Source organism: Spermophilus citellus (assembly GCF_964194105.1).
Source record: "Spermophilus citellus genome assembly, chromosome: 8".
NCBI lineage: Eukaryota > Metazoa > Chordata > Mammalia > Rodentia > Sciuridae > Spermophilus > Spermophilus citellus.
This window is the reverse complement of record NC_138189.1, coordinates 145,446,299-145,467,938: the sequence shown is the minus strand read 5'-3', so window position 1 is coordinate 145,467,938 and position 21,640 is coordinate 145,446,299.

Here is a 21,640-nt window from a genome sequence, read left to right as displayed (position 1 = left end):
TAAGAAATTAACAAATCAAGTAGGAATATTAAAAATTAAATAATGTTATAGAGTACTGCAGGGTTTAGGAATGGTGGCCTTGAAACTGGGTTTTGAATTTGTTGACATAAGGTGCTTATGAATATAGATTAATGAAGTTCCATTTAATAGTTCTGTCAAGGAAACTATATTGTTTTAAGAAGAAGCAAATGATATTATATAATATGAGTGGTTTATAGGAAATAATAAGATCATAAATGCAATATGCATATTGGTAAACAAAGAAATTTGATAAATGAAAACGGATTCCAAGTACTGATAGCATTACAATTTTTAATTCAAAGAAAATAAATGTGTAAAATAATAAGATAACTAACGTGGAGAGTTAAGAGAAAATATAAAGATAAAAGATAATAGGATTTGACAAGTTTTCTTTCTGGCAGGAGAGGGGGGCTAGATCATTTCAACAGTGGATTTAGAGTAGTTAATCAATTTTCTATGTTTATTCTCATCTAATCTCTTAAAACACTATATTTTATCTCAGTATTCTCATGTGTAGTAGAAAAATTATATTAATCCTCTGAACCTTTCGGAAAACATTACCACACAGCTGGTGAGGAGTTATAATCAGGAGGCCACCCCAAGTATCAGTGGACTGCCCAGCATGATGCATGACCAAAGACATCCACCTGCATACTCTATTTCTCCACACATAGTCCTTCTGTTTCCTTACCACACACAAAATAAACACAACTGATTATGCACTGATTTTATTGGTTATGGTATAAATAAACCAACAGTTAGTAGGTCAACACTGTTATAAAAAAAAAAAAACACACAACTTCCCATCACCATCGTAAAGACAATTAATCATAAAAAAAGTGATATTGAACTTGAAATAGTGTTGTGTGTCCTAAAACTCAGTTTTCATATTATAAATATCTAGGAATGGCCCAATTAATTTCAGTTATTCCTTGTAGCACTAAATTCCATTACATTCTGATGACACTAAAATAAACCATGGAGCTACACTGGCTGGCACATGCCTCTAATCCCAGCTGCTGGCTCAAAAGGCTGAGGCAGAAGGATCATAAGTTCAAAGCCAGCATCAGCAACTTAGTGAGGCACTAAGCAATTCAGCTAGACCCTCTCTCTAAATAAAATATTTTAAAAGGGCTGGGGATGTGGCTCAGTGATTAAGAATCCCTAGGTTCAATCATCAATCTTAAAAAAAAAAAAAAAAAGAAGCCATTGGAACCAACACAAATAAAACTCTCCAAACAGTTTGAATTTCTCTAAATAATTCTTTAATTCATGAGCATATAGTGTATTTGTTTTCTAAAATATCAACATCAATATTTTATTTTAAGTGCCAAAGAGTATGTACACTGTTACTCTGAGGGACATAAAGACAAGATTAGGCATAATTATTTTGAAAAACCTATTATATGAGTATTGAAAGAAAAAAAGCTTTGCCAAAAATAACATGAATTTGAGTTTCCCTGTCTGCAAGCATTATGTCTCAGTCATAGGGACATTTGCATGACTTTATCATACTAATAGAATATAAAATAAAAGGAGTAGCACTATTTATAGAAAGCTTTCAAAACCAGAAACAACATTTGTGTGACTGACAAAAGGTTCTTTCTTTTCATAAAACTTCTGAAATATTCAAAAGTATGCACGAAGTTAGTTACTATGCTTGAAGTGCTTTTATTTACCAGATTATTTTAAACTTCTGTTATGATGCTTTCATAAAATGCTTTAAAATATGAGAAGTTGTGAAGATAATTATTGAAAAAGAATTGATAAAGAAGTTTCTATATGTCTACAGCAATATGTCCATAGAATAAGATATTTAAGGTGAATTTACTAAAATATTGTGTGACTGTGTAACTTGTCATGTACATATACTTAAACATACTCAAATAATTTATCTAAATGTATTTATTTGTTCTCTGCATTAATAAATTATAGCTGAATAATTTATCATACTCGCCCTATACTTTACATAAGATCATACAATAAGGATTGTAAGTTAATGGATCTGTAGGACAAGGAATAATTCAAATGAGAATACTTTTGCAAAATTACAAAATTAATGATTAAGATAGAGATACAATTTGTTAAAGGAATATCTATGGTGGATTATCTTTGTTCCAGGTTTATCTTCTTTCTCTTTTGTAATAAAATAAATATTTCTATTACTAATTTTACTTTTATCATGTCAAAATTTATTCTTAATTTTTCCACTAAATTTGTATAATGTGGTATCTTTCAAAATTGTAAAATATATCTGAATTGTTACATGAAGTATTCTGATCATGTTTTGATTTTTTATACAATGATATTTGGCAAATTTCAATAATTTAATTATTTAAATAAGCTTTCATAAAATATTTTATTGAATACTACTATCAAGGAAAATGCTTCTTATTTTAATTAGTAAAGGAACAGTGCACTTAAGCAGAATATTTCAATATACAGGTAACACGTTTTCCTTTTAGCAAGTGCCTGGTTTCCTGAAAAGGAAATTTATATTGCCCTTTTTTCTTTATTCATAAGCAAAATAATTGCATCATTTATTAAATTTTTGTCTTTTCATAGTACTTATTATGATGCTGAATAAATATCCATGATTCTTATCCTCTTAAAAATGTAAATGCAAGCAACACCATTGTGGAAATGTGTGTGTAAATATACATACTATGAAGAGTTCAACATTAACCTATATATTTGTACTAAATGTCATAATACACACTATTTTCAGGAAACAGTACAAGATAACTACATGTATATTTCTGTCAACCTAGACCATAGGTATTGTTTCAACTTTGTAAGAATGACTTGACTATATTGAGTCAACAACAAAAACTTCATATCATTCCAATGATCAACTTTCTATTTTTCTTTGATAACTTTTTATTTTACATTTAATTTTAAAAAACTTAATTTTTAAATATAACTAGGTTGCTTTATCTCTCCCCAATTTCAACCATCATTTGAGTTTGACACTAACTCCCACTTTCTTCAGATTGTGATAATATCCCTTAATGTCTCTCACAAATACTACTTGTGATCTCTGGACTTGAATCTCTGCCTTGGCTGCTTCCTCCTTCATGTTAGAACATGAGTTCTCAGGAATGTTTGGGATTCCACTAGGAAAAGTCAGAATTATCTTTTAGATCAAGGTCCCAAGTGTTGTTACTCATTAAAACTTATGTAGAAAAATAGTGGAAAACTAGAAGAGATGAATTTGCCATTCCCATGAGAGAATGCTCATCTGAGATAGTCAAGCAATGCAAATATTCTATATCTTTTTCCTATTTTAGAGTGAGAAAGAATGACCTTCAAAATGAAAATATAAAAAAGAATCAGTATAATTTCTTGTATTCTTAACAAATATTCTTGAGAAAAGAGGAAAAATGATAACATTACCAGTAGTATAACTGAGAATTATGTAGAGGAATGATGCCCAAAATTAAGTTGACTCTGTGAGTGTTAGAAAAATCACTGGAAGAAATGAGATTAGCAATGGATGAATGTGCAATGAAGAGGATTATAGGCAGCAATATGTATAAATAATAAGATATTTAAGGTGAAAAAATATCTAAATAAAATTGTATGATGTGAAATACATTTATCAATATAAATTAATTCTTATTGTAATATTATATAAACTTTTATGATACTGATCTCATGAGTCTAGAATATAGTACTGCAATTTTCATATATTCTAATTCATTAGAAGGTGTAATTTTTCATATCTTATTTATTTATTTACTTTGGTACTGGGTATTGAATCTGGGAGCACATAACCACTGAGCAATATCCCCCAACCCTTTTCTATATTTTATTTCAAAACAGGGTCTTCTTGAGTTGCTTAGGGCCTCAATGAGTCCCTGAAGCTTGTTTTGAACTCAAAATACTTCTGCCTCAGCCTCCCCAGCTGCTGAGATTATAGACATGTACCACCATGTGCCACTTTCATTTTCTTTTTTAGAAAATTTGATGTAATTGAAACATATTATCTTCCCCCAGTCATGGGTAGATTTTTCTATTAATCTGTATCTTTAGACATGAGTAATAAATCAGAGTTTTAAGGAATCCGTGAGCCTAATCAAAAAGTATTTGGAATGGCATATGTCTAAATATTATGTGATTCCATTCTAAAAGTGAATCCGCAATATTCATTATATTTCGTAAAAGTTTCTGACTTAAAAATCAAATTTGGAGCCCTGATTTTGTGAATTGAATTTCATGAATTCAGCAAGCCATTTTTTGATAACTGTAGCTCTAATATTATATAAGGATACTACTATCTTTGAGTTAATTAAATTGGGAAAACAAAAAACTAACAAAAAAATTTTTAAAAAGTACTAAAAAGGAAAACTAAAGGACACCTAATAGCTTAAGAACTCCTATTCTAATGTGCCATTGTGGTTTGAATATGACCAGGTCCCAAGACAGCACATGTGTGTCAATACAGGAACATTTCAAGTGATATGATGAGGTTCTGAGAGCTCTAACTAATAGTGACTCAATCCATTTAGTGGGTTGATGATTTGAACTGCCTACAGTTACCGGGGGTAACTGTAGGCAGGTGTGGTGTGGCTGGAGAAAATAGGTCACTGGAGGCTGTGCCCTGGGAATTTTAATTTGCCTCTGGCCCCACTTTCTGTCGGCTTCCTAAACTGCCAAGAATTAGGCTGTACCACACCCTTCAGCAGTGATATTCTGCCTCCTCTCAGATCCAGAGCAATGGACTTGGCCACCTAGGGACAGAACTTCTGAAACTGTGAGCCCAAAATGAACTTGTCCTTCTCTAAGTTGTTCTTGTCAAGTATCTCAGTCACAGAGCAAAAAGTTAACATGTATTTCTGACAAAATAAAATTGCAGGAAGAAACATGCAAAATATGAAAAGGAAATTTGAAAATGAACAAACAAAAACATATAACAGACCAATACATAATGAACAAACTTGTCTCAAATGTATTATGAAAAATACTGACAAAATAACAGAATCAGAGAGAAATTTAACACATTATATAAAAGCTTAATTTTTCAAGGAAACAAAATAAATAATAAAGCTGTAGAATATTTGAGTAACATATTTGGCAAGAATAATCTTTGTATTAAGATAATATAGTCTTATTTACATAGAGCAAAACTTGCACATTATTTTAAGTCAACTAGAAAATTTATATACACATATAATAACATGGTATTAGGCCATATACAATGAAAAAATTCAAAGAATTGATAGCAAACATGATCTAAGAATACAGCAAAATAAAATTTATACCCTTTTACTATTTAGCAGTAAGCCAGTTAATGTTACCATATATTTTGAAAATTAAAATATACCATTTAATAAAGTATTAGTAAAAGAAGTAATAATGCTGTTTCACCAAATATAATGATACATTTGAAACTACCTGAAAAACCCGCCTAGCCTATTGGTTGAGGCTGGAGGATCACAGTTCAAGAACAGATTGGGCAACTTAAGTGAGTCTCTGTCTTGAAATAATAATAATAATAATAATAATTGGAATGAGATCAGTCTTAAAGCACCCCAGGTTCACTCTGCAATATCCTCCCACTCACAAAATAAAAGTAATAATAATAAACAAAATTAGAACCGAGACATTAAAATATATTATCTATATCATTCTATCTATCTATCTATATAAAATCATTACAAATATATTATCACTTAAAAAGAAAATTAAACACAACTATTAGAAAAAATGATTAAAATAATTTTGTAAATGTTTCAAGCAAAATTGCAAAAAAAAAAAAAAAACCCAAAAACCTAAAACAGATGAAATATTTAGGAAAGTAAGGAAAACAATTTTACTTAACTAAAAATGAAAATACAAGAGAAATAACTCATAAAGCTGAAACCAAGTTTTGCAATTATTGACAAAATTAACAACACTGGCACATATGCTGTGACAAAAATAAATAAATAGATAAATTATTAATTAATTAATTAATGGAAAAATTACTGGGATGATAATGGGTATATAATTCTGGTAACTCTAGGTTCCTTAAATCAGTTGTTGTAAGAAAGTTAATGATAGAAATCATTAAATGAGATCCCCAGTCTAGGTTTACATGCACAAAAACTACAGAAGGTTTCCAAAGAAAAATTTTTATATTTATTTTCACAGTAGCATTATTTTCAATAATTAAAAGTTAAAATATGCCAACTTCTCAAGTGTCCATCAATGGGAAAAAGGATAAATACACATGTCTATCTCTAAGATGGACAGTTACACCTCTTTGAAAGGAAGTACATTATGAAATGTGATACAACGAGAATGGAATTTGGGGACAAAATTCAGAGTGAAATAAGACCATCACAAAAGACAAATAGTGATGATAGTTCCACTTATAAAAGGTACCTAGAGTCCTCAAAATCCTAGATAAGAACGCGGTATGGTGGTTCCTGGGTGCTAGGGTAGGGGCAGTACAGACTTATGTTTAATTGATAGAGAATTTTGTACATAGTTTTGATCTATAAGGATATTTTATATTTGTACACATTGATTGATAATTCAATTTGGTATCATCTTTAAAAATCTTCTCAGCTGAGACAGTTTTTATGGAATGGTAAATCGTTTTCTAACAGATAAATAACTAAGAGCACCTAGTCATATGAGACAAGTGTTGGCACCCTTCAGAAGCAAGGGATTATGGAAGAGTGAAATGAATAGGATGATGACTTTATATTATTATGAATTAAAGAACATGAATGAAAACCTTAAAGGGCATATGAATGTGCTGAATTATTATATGAAGAGATGTAAAAAATTATAATGGAATAAAAATTCCAAACATTCAATTAAAAAAAATAAAAAGAACTCTGATAATGGTGGTTAAGGTCCAATGAGAAAACAAATTAATGTCACTGAGCCAAACACTCTTACCATGATAAATTTTATATTATGGGTATTTTCCCAGAATTAAAAAAAAAGAAAGAATTAGACAAAGATATTTAGAAGGATGATTGAAGTATTACAGGCAGGAGATGGAGGTGGGGGAGTAATAACAGAAAGGAAAATTTCCCTGAGAAAGGGTCATATTCAAAGGAAATTGGGAGAGGAGGAAGCCACAATCTTATCATTGACATCATTGATTTTGATTTTTATTCTGAAGGGGATGGAATGTTCTAGAGGGTTTTGAGCTTACAGTGTTGGCTTGTATATGTAAAATCCTGGTGGATGGTAGGGATTCTGGTGGTCAGATAGTGGTCCTGGAAATATTTGGATCAAAATTTTTTAGTAATTCTATAGTTTTAAGTAATTAGCATGGGGGCATTATAAAAGTGTTTCACATTATGAAAATATGAAATTTAACTGATTGTTCATAGACACTAATACTAGGAACATTCCTCTAACGTATATTTATTTTTATAATTTAAAATTGTACAACTGTTGTATCCCACAAACCTCAAGTTTTAGATGTTCTAGAATGCAGTTTTATCATAGTACATTTTCAAATACAATCAAACTGTAAAAGTAACTAATTTGCCTATAAAATATTATGTTGCCTCTAGAGGTTTTGTGAGGATAATCTGAATGAGTAAAACCATGGTAAGTACAGTCAAAGGGAGGTTTAAGAAAATTATGACAAAAACAACTTAAGACAATGTTTGCAGAGACTATTAAAATTTTTGGATGCATATGAAATTATAAAATCCAATCTGCCCTACTAAAATAAAAAGAATAATATGTTTAAAATAAACAGTTTCGAAGACTTCAGATAAATGTGACTTTACATATTATGGATGAGTATTGATCAAACCCAAGCACATCTAAATAAAGGTTTGGTTTTCCTGGGTTCATTTTCTTTCTTTCTTTATATTTAAGAACAAAATTAAAGAAAGTTTTTGGGAATGATGGTAGTGGTTATTAATTTTTCCTAAGCAAATGGTCAGTAGTCATGAGATATAAATATTAAAAATGACCACTAAAATTTAACATTATAGAAATAGGTGTAAAATAATTTCTGGTGGATAGTTGGTATCTCTAAATGTGATTTTTTTCCCCAAGAAATCTTAACATTTACCCATATAAAAAGAATATTCTGCTACTTCACTCTCAAGTATGTTCTTCTGTGTTTCTTTGTGAGGGTTGAAGAATCCTTGCTGAAATAAGCAGGCACTGTGAGTTTCTCCACAGTAACATAAGGACTCCAGTAAAATTGCCACATATATTATCTGAATGTCTAATTGTGAATTCAGGTCAAGCATTATGGAAAATTGTACCATATTTTAGAGTGTGCTTTGTGAATCAACTTGAAAAGCTTTTTAATTCTTTTATGTATATGTTTACAAAATAATGTGTTTAACAAAAGGTTATATGATGCCATCTGACATAATGGCATAATGGTAAATGTAAAAAAAAAATGAAATCAGTATTTTATTGAATTCAAAATAAAGAAAACTTAGTACATCCAAAGCATATATTCAAGAAATTTTTTTATAATTAAGAAGTTGTACAATGATGTTACCCTTGATGTTAGTAGGGTGATACAGAAAATAATTTCAAGGTCATATAATCTGATTATTACTTGATTAATGGAAATTTTGGGACTGCTTAACCTTTATTGTCCTGATTAAAGATAATCATTGCAACCATAATGTTAAGAATGGATATTTTCTTCCAAATCTGAACCATAGCTGAATTGGTTATTAATATTATCTTCATAACTTTAATTCAGATAGCCTCTAACCACAGTCAATTTTATTTTAAAATAGTGCAGTGGATTGATTTGCCAAAAATAAATAAAAAAGAAAAGTTGTTTGGAGGATATCCTACATCTGGAAATACAACATTGTAAAATAACTTTGCATTGACTTATATGATTTGAGCTAATCTCATATCAAATTTTAGGGACAAAACACCAAATGATCTATCTTTTTAAACCTAAGTTTTTCCTTAAATTAGAAAGAGTTTTTACTAATTTGCATCCAATTTGTAGGACAGTTGAAAATGTAGGATCATTTACACTTATTGCAATATACAGTCTTACATGTAGTTAGTGTCCAAATGCCAACTTTAAGAGAGCACATCAAGGCTCATTATGTAGCAGCTCTTGAAGGCAACACTTAACCTATAGAAAGGTGTTCATAGGAAAAAAAAACATGTAGAGTTGCTTGGTTTTGTGTTTGCTTTGTTTTTATTTTTTTTTTCCTTTTTACTCTGTTAATATTCAGTAAAATGAGTTTCTCAAAAAAACCTCATTTTTAATAGAGTTAATATTTATTGTGCCTGTATCACACTAAGTGTGCTTTTGGAATAAATATCACTATCATGGTAAGGCACTTACCATGTTTAGAGAATTAAAAGGTATTCTGCAGGTCAGTGGCTATATGCTGGCTTAATATGGTCAATGTGCTAAGTCGCATCCCCAGCACTGGAAGAAAAAAAAAAGAATTTTCATTTTTTTTTTCCTTTTAGAATAGTCCACTCATATTTTTCAAAAAACCAAAGTAGTTGAAATTTTTCCGATATATCTATTTTACAAAAATATTAATGACATAAGTATAAAAAGTACAGATTTTTAAAGAATACATTCAAATTTTTACCTAAAATTAATTTTCAAAAACTAAACAGAAATTATGTTGTAAGTTTTATTTGGAAAGAAGGTTAGGAAATCTATTTTGTATAAAATAATCATTTTAATTACTTCTTAAAATATTGAAATAAGGGCCTGAGGTTGTGGCTCAGCAGTAGAGTGCTCACCTAGCATGCATGACACACTGGGTTTGATTCTCAGTGCCACATAAATAGATAGATATATAGATATATAGATAGATAGATAGATAGATAGATAGATAGATAGATAGATTGTGTCCACCTATAACTAAAAAATATTTAAAAGAAAATATTGAAGTAATACGGTCATAGTAATTGGAGTTCTTTTATATAAGTAATATTTTATCAGGAAATGAAATTGGGAGATAAATTATTTTATATTCTTTAACTGATAAATTCTTTATTTCAGATACTTGAGAGTTACAAGGTGGAGGAGAAAAAGGATTCTCTGATAGAGAAGCAGAGTTCTCTTTTCCTCTTGCAAATGAATTCTGTATGAAGAAGAAAATTGAATTGTAACTTCTGCTTAAGACAGATGTCTTCTTAAAATACATATTTACATGTTGTTACTTGCTTACAACATTGTTACCTAACTATAGGTGCAGGCATAGCAGTTCTTTCTTCTTTGATTTGCATTGCTTATGACCAGCAATTAGTTAACAGCATAATAACCTTCACTGTTCAAGTAGACCACAATCTCAAAGAGTGACTGGTCTATCACTTAAGAAATTTATTTCCATCTTAGCTCATTTACCTGATGTCTGATGTTAAATCAACTAAGAGAAATTGGTTATGCCCTTGTAATGGAAAAACATGGCTGGCATGCATAATTATCCCATGAATCGAAAGTGCTTCTGTCTTTTAATCTGTGTGTTTATGTGTCAATCTGTATATATCTATCTATCACCTCTTTATGCATTTATCACCTATCAACTAAAACATGACATAATTGGCTCTTCTTTCTCAATAAACCAATAAGTGTAAATGATCCTACATTTTCAACTGTCCTACCAACTGGATGCAAATTAGTAAAAACTCTTTCTAATTTAAGGAAAAACTTAAGTTTAAAAAGATAGATTATTTGGTATTTTGTCCCTAAAACCTTGATATGAGATTAACTCAAATCATATAAGTCAATGCAAAATTATTTTTTAAATGTGCTGACTTCCATGTTCTCTCTCTGAATGACTTTCTAAAATGTACTCATTTTGTAAGCATATAAATATTTTTCATAAGGCTCTTGTATTCAAATATTTAATGAGTTGTTAAATATTCTACATGAATTGCTTTACAGATTTTTAAAATCTAGGATAAGTAATTTTCCATACTTTCTTAAAATAAACAAGGCTATAAGTCTTCAGTAAAATGATCAAGCATCACAAAATAGAAGAACATTAATATCATATTCCCGCAGGTCCAAAAGCAATGGGACTAGATAAAGGTGCCATATCCCAGTGTGATGGTTAAGTATGCCTTGTCAACTTGACTGAATCGAGAGATGCGTAACATGAAGAGACTTCTAGGTTTGTCCATGAGTTTTGTTTGTTTTTTTTTTCCCTGAAATGATGGACACATGAGACAGCAAAATGAGGGGGCAGTCCCACCCTGAATGTGGTGGCATTGCCCAATAGGCTGGGGTCCCAGGTATAACAAAAGATTGAAGTAGGTCAAAGCTGGGAGAGATGCTTGATTCTTCTTGAATAGATCTGTCATTGCTGTTGCCATGGCCTGAGGACAGCTGTATCCCGCTCCTTCACTTTTCCTCTGTGGACTTGGACCAGGAGTTCTCCACAGAGTTCCCAAACCTGCAGTTTGGGACTAGGGTTGCAACATTGGCTGCACTCTTTTTGAGGCTCCAGAATTTTGGACAGAGAGTTACCAGTCCCTCTGGCTCTCTGGTGTGCAGGTGAGTATTATGGGACTATTCCACTCCTGATCATTTAAGTCAGTCTGATAAATCTCCTTTTAAAATCATACATATGCATATCCTGTTGCTTCTTTTCTTCTAGAGAAGCCTGACTAATATACCAAGTAGCTAGCTCAGGGCAGTGACAGACCCCAGTGGTTTAACAAGGACTTTCTCCAAAAAGGAGATTCTGTAAACTGTGTCTTAGACACAGAGGGGAAAAAAATAGAACTTTCCTATTTTAATACAAATTTACCTTGTTCTTTTGCGGCATGAAACTATATCCACCAACATATATGGTCAGTGACGATGGACTGTTTCAAAATTGCTCACATTATTTTTTAGTGGGGAAACTTTGCCAGTCTGATAACAATATAGAGTTTTGTTTTCTCCTTTTATTTAATTTTGCATGTATTTATTATTTATTTGGTACAAGGTTCTGATGCTATGTAGAGATGGGTATTAATCCTGTTCTCACCTCACCTCATTTTTACGTCTATTGACCTCTGTTGTCAGGTTGTCAAGTTTTAGTTCATTCAGATTTTTTTTTCTTTAGGTAAGGACTAAGAGCTCACATCCATGATCCTTACATGTATGAGCTGACACAGGAATTTGTAACTTGTTGGTAACCAACTGGTTACAAACTGAATGTGGCAAAGGCAATAGGGTGTTTCTTCCAGGATTACATTGCATAAGATTTTACCATCTGTCTTCATGGCTGCTCTGTCTGCACTGTCTTTTCTTGCACACTTTAATAAAACAAGGGGCCTCAAGGTAGAAGCTAACATGGAAAATAATTCAGGGCATCCAACTAATGGCTGGCCAGAAACTTGGTTTCTTACTTAGTCTTATAAACTACAAGAAATTAAATCCTGCCAGCCACCACCTGAGCGTATATGGGAGACAAGATTCTTTCTTCAGTAAAGATCTAAATACTAGCCCACCTCTTAATGGCAGCATCATGGTAGACCTTGAAGCACAGAATGCCAGTCAACCATCACTAGAGTCCTGATACAAAAGAGCTCTGAGAGTAATGTTTGCTGGTTTTCTAGTTTCTAATTTTTTTCTATATAATTTACATAAGTATCAGTTGATACAATTATTATTTTTAAAAAAATATATATTCATAATAAATTCCTGGAATTTATTAAAGTGGAATTCCTGGGCCAATTGATGAATGCACTTGTAGAAGCTAGATGCTCTTCATCCTCCTTACAGCATTTTCTACCACCAAGGCACAGTATGAGTGTGGAGGCTCCTCCCAAACCTCACATAGTGTCTTGTCAACTCTCTTTGCTGTTGTTTTGTTAAAAATAACATGTTTGGAATTAAAGTTCTTTTTTAGGTTCACTGGCATATATATTATATGTGAAATATTTATACATGTTTCCATTTCATATAAATATATTATTTATAATATGTGGGAGGCCAACCTTACGGGTGACTGAGTTACACTCCGCAGATGGGTGATGAGGCACTCAGTCACAGAAATGGGTGTGTCTTGCTACAGCCCCATGGGTGAAGCTATGCTCACCTGTTCCTTTGTAATATAACCCCTTGCCCTGTTTAGGATAGAATCTTTCATGGAAGTGCCTTGTGTGTGTCCTCTCCTCTTACTGTGCCCTTGGGTATGGCCTACCCAGGTGTCAGTCAACCTGCTGACAGTGGACATCATGAAGATAGACTCAGCCCCCTGAAACCTGACCCCTTGCCTCATTTGAATAGCTTCCCTCAATAAAAGGGGTCAGAGCATGCTCTCGTGCTCTTGCTCTCTCTCTCTTTCTGCGGACCCTTAAGGTCAGAGGAGCTGTCACAGGGACCTCAAAGAAAAAGGTATTTGTGTCTCTTGTGTGGTTATTTCGTGCAGCCCGGTTAGCCCAGTTTAACTAGAGTGACCCCTGAGCCTTTTAGTCTCGAGAACAGAAATCTGGCAATAATACATAAATGTGTTATATATATATATATATATATATATATATATATATATATATATATCTTCTTTCCTTCAAATATTAAAAGCTCTTTATAGATTTAAAACATTATTTGTTTATCTGAGCTACTAATAAGCAATATATTCTAAACATGTGACACCTGTATTTGGGATTTGAGTTGATATGTGAAAGTAGGCCTACAAAAATTGGAGATGCTCTCCAGAATCAAGTTTTACTACTGTTTTCAACACTAAAAACAACCTTGAAGACTTTAGAAATAAGGAAGAAGTTCCAGGGTAAAATGAGAAACTCTAAGACACTTTCCATGCTGAACTTGCACATTAAGGCCAAGAGGAGATGAATTATCTATCTAACAAGAAGCTTCATTCAGGAGACAGTAGTTAAACTGAGATATTTCCATTGCTTACCCTGAGTAGTTGTATTATTTACATTATATTCTCTAATTGCCATGCATATATAAATCGACGGTATGGAAGTGTGTTTGCAAAAGCAATCATAATATTTTCAATGTTTTTCAGATGTTCATAGAATATCAGATATGCCACCTGTGTTCTTTCTCACTCTCTAGTAATTAGGAGAGAAATGGGTAAGGGATCACCAGTTTGAATCCTTACCTACTCCATCTTTCAAGTGTTTTCAAGTGTTCTTTCTTACTTTGGTCTACAGCTCCTTAGGCATATTCTCATTATTTCTCTTATATTTGATGTCATACCTTCTTACACAAAAGGATACATTTGATTACATACAACAAACACCAAGATTCGAATCACCCAGTCACCTAATAGAAGGTAGAAATTCATTCTGCAAAGTATGCTATTTGTGACCATATATCTTTGAGGCTCTTAGATTCTTCCTGTTCCAGTTCAAGTAATATTTTACCTCAATTTCCCATATATATATATATATATATATATATATATATATATATTCCCATATATATTCCCACAGTTATTTATATACAGTTATACATAAACATATCAAATGAGTCACTTAATATATGTAATATTTTTCTAATGCCAAATTCATTCTCCTTTCTTATCTTTTTTTCACAGTATAACAATAACTTGAGGCTTCAACTCAACTAACCAAAATATCTCATCATACTAGAGATAATGGTTTTCATACCTTTCTGTTTCACTTAATTTTATCAGTGAAATTTCAAACTCTTAGTTATGCTGCATACCTGTAGCAGAGAGTTAAAAATCTGTAAAATTAACACATTATTATCCATTTCTTTCCCTACGTACAAAGACTTTTTATGTAGCTTATAAATTGCAGTGATTGAGTTGGTTACTAGAAGTCATTGTTCTATAAATTCTGTAATTGGAACATGTCACAGATTTCACATTTTAGATTTTTACAGATACCCCTTATCTACCAGCCCAAGTGGGATGAAAATATATTCCCCCTTTATTTGCTTATATTATTAGTTACACCTCAGCGGAGATAAGTTATAATTTACCCATGATAATTGGGCTACAAGACAACAATAATAAATATCACAATTTATTTCTTAGCTTTCCTAACAAATTAAGTCACTGAAATGTAAAGGCATGAAATTCCATACTGCTTAAAATATAAAATTGTATTTAATTGTTAATACAAACCAACTCCCAGCATTGTCAATGGCTACAAAGTTCCTTTGGTTCCTCCTTTGATTGTTTCACACAAATAATTTTTATCATTTCTGCCTGTCAGTGTCTACCTGACTCGGTCCTTAAGAAATGTGTAGAATGTTTGCAACGACAAGCCAAGTGCCCATCAACCTGTTATATAAGTTATTGATATAGTGGACTGATGAAATTCACACAATGAGGATGATGATATGTATCAAAATACATGTGCCACGTAGCTCTCAATGAATACAGTCAACAAGAAAATACTTGCTTCCCGAAAAGACTTGTTGTAAAGCTTACCACAATGTCCTTTGTCAAAGTAACCTGTGGTGTTCTGCCAAGGCCCAGCAAAGCCTCTGTCTCTTGAGGTTCCGTTTCTATCCCTTTCTTTACTGATTTTATTCACACTCTTACTTGATCTATTACAACAAGAATATCGAGCTGAGCTCTAAAATGCCACCCAATCAGTAGCCATCTGCTTCCCATCTCACTGTGACATGAACTTAACAGCAAGTCCTCTTGGTGTATAGCCACAGGAAGTGTGAATGCTCAAACCCCCAATTTCTTCTGCTCCATCATCTGATTCATAGCACTTGCTTTAGTGCCCCCTGAACTTGACTAGAATGGTAGGTAAAACTCGTAAACCATGGAATGAATAGCCACAGTAGTCTGCTACCAGGAATCAAATCATCACAGGGTTTTGTGTGACTACTGTTTTTCCAGATTTTAAGATGTTCTTCTCAGCTTAAAGATAAAGAAACCCAAAGAAAAGATAAAGGAACCAAAAGATAAAGGAATCCAAAGAAAAGAAATTAAGTCTGTAAATGTTGCTCAATATCAGCTGCTACTGCACATCACATTAAAAAAAAAATATATGAGTTTTCTTTTATGGTACTGAGATGATGGCAAGCATGATCACAACACCCCCTGGAATAATATCTAGTTAGGATCACCATTTCCCTCTGCTAGGATCTCTCCCAATTTCCATTAATTAACTGTTTATATCCAACTGCTGCTCTTCCTTCTGCCCCATGCCTATGCTTTCATGGCTCACCAGAGTCCCAACCATCAACTGATCTGTTAATAATTCTGGATTCTCATACTTCTACATTATCTCATACCAGGCAGAAGCAGAATTTGACAGACTCAGAATCAAGGAACATACAAACATGAGGAAAGTCACTATTTGATAGGAAAGCTCTTGGGACCATGTTAATCTCCCAATTTCCTTTGTTTCCTGTCTCTCCCTTTCCTGTCTGTCTCTTTCTGTTTTCTCAGTCTCACTGTCTTGCTCACTACTTCTCTTCTCTCCATCTCTGTATGGATGAACAGAAAACTGATGTCCAAATGCTAAATAAACAGCAGATTAAGGCAGATAAAAAAATAAGCAGATTCTTAATCACCACCATTATTTAATATAAAAATTTCCCCCTGAGATTATAAGCAAATTCAAGGTTTCAAGAAGAAACAACAATTAAAATAATAGAAATGAGACAAATTTAGCAGAAGGGTCACACACCATGAGAGGCTCCTAAAGGCCACTTTGCTTTTACTCTAAAAGAAATGGTGAAAAAACACACATTGGAGAAACAATAGCCTCTTCAACAAATGGTGCTGGCAGAATTGGAAATCCATAAGCAGCAACATGAAAATAAACCCCTACCTCTCACCATGCACAAAACTCAACTCAAAGTGGATCGAGGACCTAGGAATAGACCAGAGACCCTGCACCTAATAGAGAAAAAAGTAAGCCAAAATCTTCGTTACATCAGATTAGGCCCCCACTTCCTTAACAAGACTTGTAAAGCACAAGAAATAAAATCAAGAATCAATAAATGGGATGTATTCAAACTACAATCTTCTCCTCAGCAAAAAGAATAATCAAGAGGTGAACAGAGAGCATATATGTTGGGAGAAAAATTTTGCCACACGCATGTCAGATAGAGCACTAATCAGACACTTCTCTGAAGAAGATAGATCAACAAATATATGAAAAGATGTTCAACATCTCTAGTAATTAGAGAAATGCAAATCAAAACTGCACTAAGATTTCATCTTGTGTCAGTCAGAATGGCTGTTATCAAGAATACCAACAACAAAAAGTGCTGGCAATGATGTGGGGGGAAAGGCACACTTGCACTGCTGGTGGGATAGAAAATTGTTGCAACCAGCCTGGAAAGCAGTATGGAGATTCCTTAGAAAACTTGCAATGGAACCACCATTTGACCCAGCCATCCCCCTCTTTGGTCTACACCCAAAGGACTTAAAACAACATACTAATGCCTGTAATGCCAGTGGCACTGGAGGCTGAGGCAGGAGGATGGTAAGTTCAGAACCAGCCACAGCATAAGGGAGATGCTAAGCAACTCACAGAAACCCTATTTCTAAATAAAATTCAAAAAAGGGCTACAGATGTGACTCAGTGGCTAAATGTTTCTGAGTTTCATCCCCAGTATCACCCCCCTAAAAAAAAGAAAAAAATAGCATGCTCAGTGATGCAGCCAATACAATGTTTATAGCTTCAGAATTTGCACAACTCACAATAGCTAAATTGTGGAACCAAACTTGATGTCCTTTAATATATGAATGGGTAAAGAAACTGTGATATATATATATATATATATATATATATATATATATATATATATATACACACATACATACATATACATACACATACACACACACACACACATACATAATGGAATATTGTTCAGCATTAAAAGATAATAAAACTATGGCATTTTCAGGTAAATTGATGGAGTTGGGAGAATATAACGCTAAGCAAAGTAAGCCAATCCCCCAAAAACCAAAGGCTGAATGTTCTCTCTGATAAGTGGATGTTGATCCATAATGGGGAGGGGGGGTTGTTGGGAGACTAGAGGAACTTTGATAGTGCTAAGCAGATGGAGGAAAGGGGAGGAGGCATGGGAGTAGAGAAGGTGGTGGAATGAGACAAACTTTAGGTACATATGTGACTGCACATGTCTGGTGTGACTCTACATTGTGTACAATCAGAGAAATGAAAAGTTATTCTTCTTTCATGTACAATGAATGGAAAAGCTTTCTACTGTCAAGTATAACAGATTAGAACTAATAAAAAATAAACTAAAAAATAATAATTTTTAAACATCAACAACAAAAAAGAAATTACAGTTACTAGGTGGTTTTGAGAAAGTGTTTATGACATGTAGCACACTTTCATATCAGAGATAAAAATTATGGTTTCAGACCTTATTTATGTATTTTTAGATTTCTGGGGAGATAATCCTAATAATTGTAAACAAAATCTCATTTATTTATATTTTTTACTACTTTTAAAACACTAGCAAACATGGTATATAAGTATTATTATACAGACAAGGCACTTATAGAAAAAAATAATTTATCTATTCTAAGCCTCATCCATTCAGCTTTATCCCACACAAGCACACACACACACACTCCCACACACACACACACACACTCACACATCGCACAAACACAAACAGCATATTTGGGTGTTGAAGAAGAAACTAATGCTCTATTACTAAACTTTTGTCAGCTATGTACTTTCATGTTTTATGCACTGCCCCATGAAGGCTTTTTTAAAAGTATTAAAAATACCTTTCATAGGAGTTGCCACTTTCCTGTAGTTTCATTTCTATTTTTTAGTTTCTTTCTTAAAAGTTTTGAAACAATATTTTGAGACATACTTAACAATAGTCAACAAGTTATTTGCTCCTAGTAAATGTCACTTAGTAATATTTTTTAAATTCAATTTCAGAATTTCAACTCAGTAACCAATCAAATGTATGTATCCTAAAATACCCAACAGGTTTATTTATTTTTTCTTTTTTCAATGACTAGAGGAGGTATAATTTGCTCTATGGCAATTGGTTCTAATGTTTTTGTGCCCTGGTTAACGAAAACACAAAAACTTGTATTATGCAACTGCTCATCTGTCTTCCCCAGGAGCTAGTCTGGATATAGAGTAGATAGATGTTCTGTGGAAGTTGATGAACTGTAATTTATGAGGTTCTGTAAAGATACGAATGAGGGGAATGAAGTACACCTCAAATAGGCACACGAGTCTCAATGACTTACCAACTTCATAAAAAATTGATGTTTGGTTATGTCATTCTTGTACTGATGCCTTGAGGAATAAGCTATCCCCTTCAAAGGGACAGAGAAAAAATAGTGAGAAGCCATAAAATCCCATGCCAGCAGACAAGGATATCTGTGAGAGAGAAATATCTTTCTACATTTAGATATATCCTACTAAGTGTCTGTGTTTTTCACTGAAGATAAAGCATTCCTTTCAATATGAAAAATCTTAGAGTGAAGTAACTGAAGATTCAGGAAACTGCTACAAATTAATATCAATTAGGCAACAAGTAAAGGTAACATATAGTGCTTTATATTATCTCTGCAAAAGCTTGTAGACTAAAGACACTATGTTACTATGGTGAACTGAAGAAGTTCTCTTGATAGCTGTCAGAGATAAACCATTTTGTGATTAAAACTTATTGTTTTTCATCTTAATCATTTTTATTAAACTTTATTGTTTTCAGTATGTCATCACAGCATGATAGATAAAATGTAGTATACTCATAAAAATCAATAAAATTGCATATTAAATGTCAACAATTCTAAATCATAGGACTATAACAAACATTTTTGCATGTATTTATGAATGTAGAGCAAATTAAACTATGTAATTGAAAAAATTTCTTTATACTCAAACTGCATTCAACCCCTAAACAATGTTTTTCTTAAAGTAACTTAAGAAAATTATAAAGTGATATCTTCTAAACAACCACTATGAAAAAAATTATAATTATATTTTCTGATATACTAGCAATATTTTAAAGCAGGACCTGAATAACTGTATTTTTAAAGCTGTTTCTCTGGTAAATGAGCAAAATGACAAATTTTATTGCACATTTTGTACTACTGTCTCATTTAATTAGGTGGATTTATTTTTACATCCTTTCAAGAGTTTATTTTGTTTTTCTCTGGGTATTATACACATTATATTTGCCAGTTGTTCAAGATTCCTTAACAGCTGATTGTCACTTCAGTTTTTTTAGTTTACTGATCAATACTGTTGTAAGTGATCATAAATATGGCCAATTACAAAATAACTCTTAAAAAGTGCTCATTTTAATGGCTATGTTGTAACTAGATTTTGACACCTCCAATAATGTGTCAGACCTGGTTTATTCTGGTGCAAATTTGATTTATGGTTCATGGAGCAACTTCTAAACACTCCTACTGTTAGGACATAATTTTTTATGGACAATTGACTCTTAAAAACATAACATTCAAAATAATTATGACAATTATGAATAAAATATTTGTAAAATAAACATATTCAGCTTATTTTTTTGTTATTTTTTATTGATTATTTAAAGCATTACATAGCTCATGATATATCATCTTTCATACATTTGACTCAAATTGTGTTTTGAACTCCCATTTTCACCCCAAATACAGATTGCAGAATCACATCTGTTACATATTCACATTTTTACATAATGCCATATTAGTGACTGTTGTATTCTGCTACCTTTCCTATCCCCTACTATCCCCCCTCCCCTCCCCTCCCCTCCCCTCCCCTCCCATCTTCCCTCTCTACCTCCCCTGCTGTTGTTCAATTCTCTCCCTTTTTTTCCCTCCCCCTTGCCCCTCATAACCTCTTATAATTCTATGTATCATTGAAGGTCTCCTACTATTTCCATGTGCTTTCCCTTCTCTCTCCGTTTCTCTCCCCCCATTCGTCTTTGTTTACTGTAGTCTTTTCCTCATGCTCTTCCTTCCTGTTCTGTTCTTAGTTGCTCTCTTTATATCAAAGCAGACATTTGGCATTTGTTTTTTAGGGCTTGGCTAGCTTCGCTTAGCATAATCTGCTCTAATGCCATCCATTTCCCTGCAAATTCTATGATTTTGTCCTTTCTTAGTGCTGCATAATACTCCATTGTGTATAGATGCCACATTTTTTTATCCATTCATCTATTGAGGGGCATCTAGATTGGTTCCACAGTCTAGCTATTGTGAATTGTGCCGCTATAATCGTTGATACAGCCGTATCCCTATAGAGCGCTTTTTTAAGGTGCTCAGGGAATAGTCCGAGTAGTGCGATAGCTGGGTCAAATGGTGGATCCATTCCCAGCTTTCCCAGGAATCTCCATACTGCTTTCCAAATTGGCCTCACCATTTTGCAGCCCCACCAGCAGTGTACAAGTGTACCCTTTTCCCCACATCCCCGCCAACACTTATTGTTGTTTGACTTCATAATGGCTGCCAATCTTACTGGAGTGAGATGGTATCTTAGGGTGGTTTTGATTTGCATTTCTCTGATTGCTAGAGATGGTGAGCATTTTTTCATGTACTTGTTGATTGATTGTATGTCCTCCTCTGAGAAGTAAGAGAGAGATAGAAGAAGATCTCAGAAGATGGAAAAATGTACCCTGTTCATGGATAGGCAGAACTAACATCATCAAAATGGCGATATTACCCAAAGTTCTCTACAGGTTTAATGCGATGCCAATCAAAATCCCAACGGCATTTCTTGTAGAAATAGACAAAGCAATCAT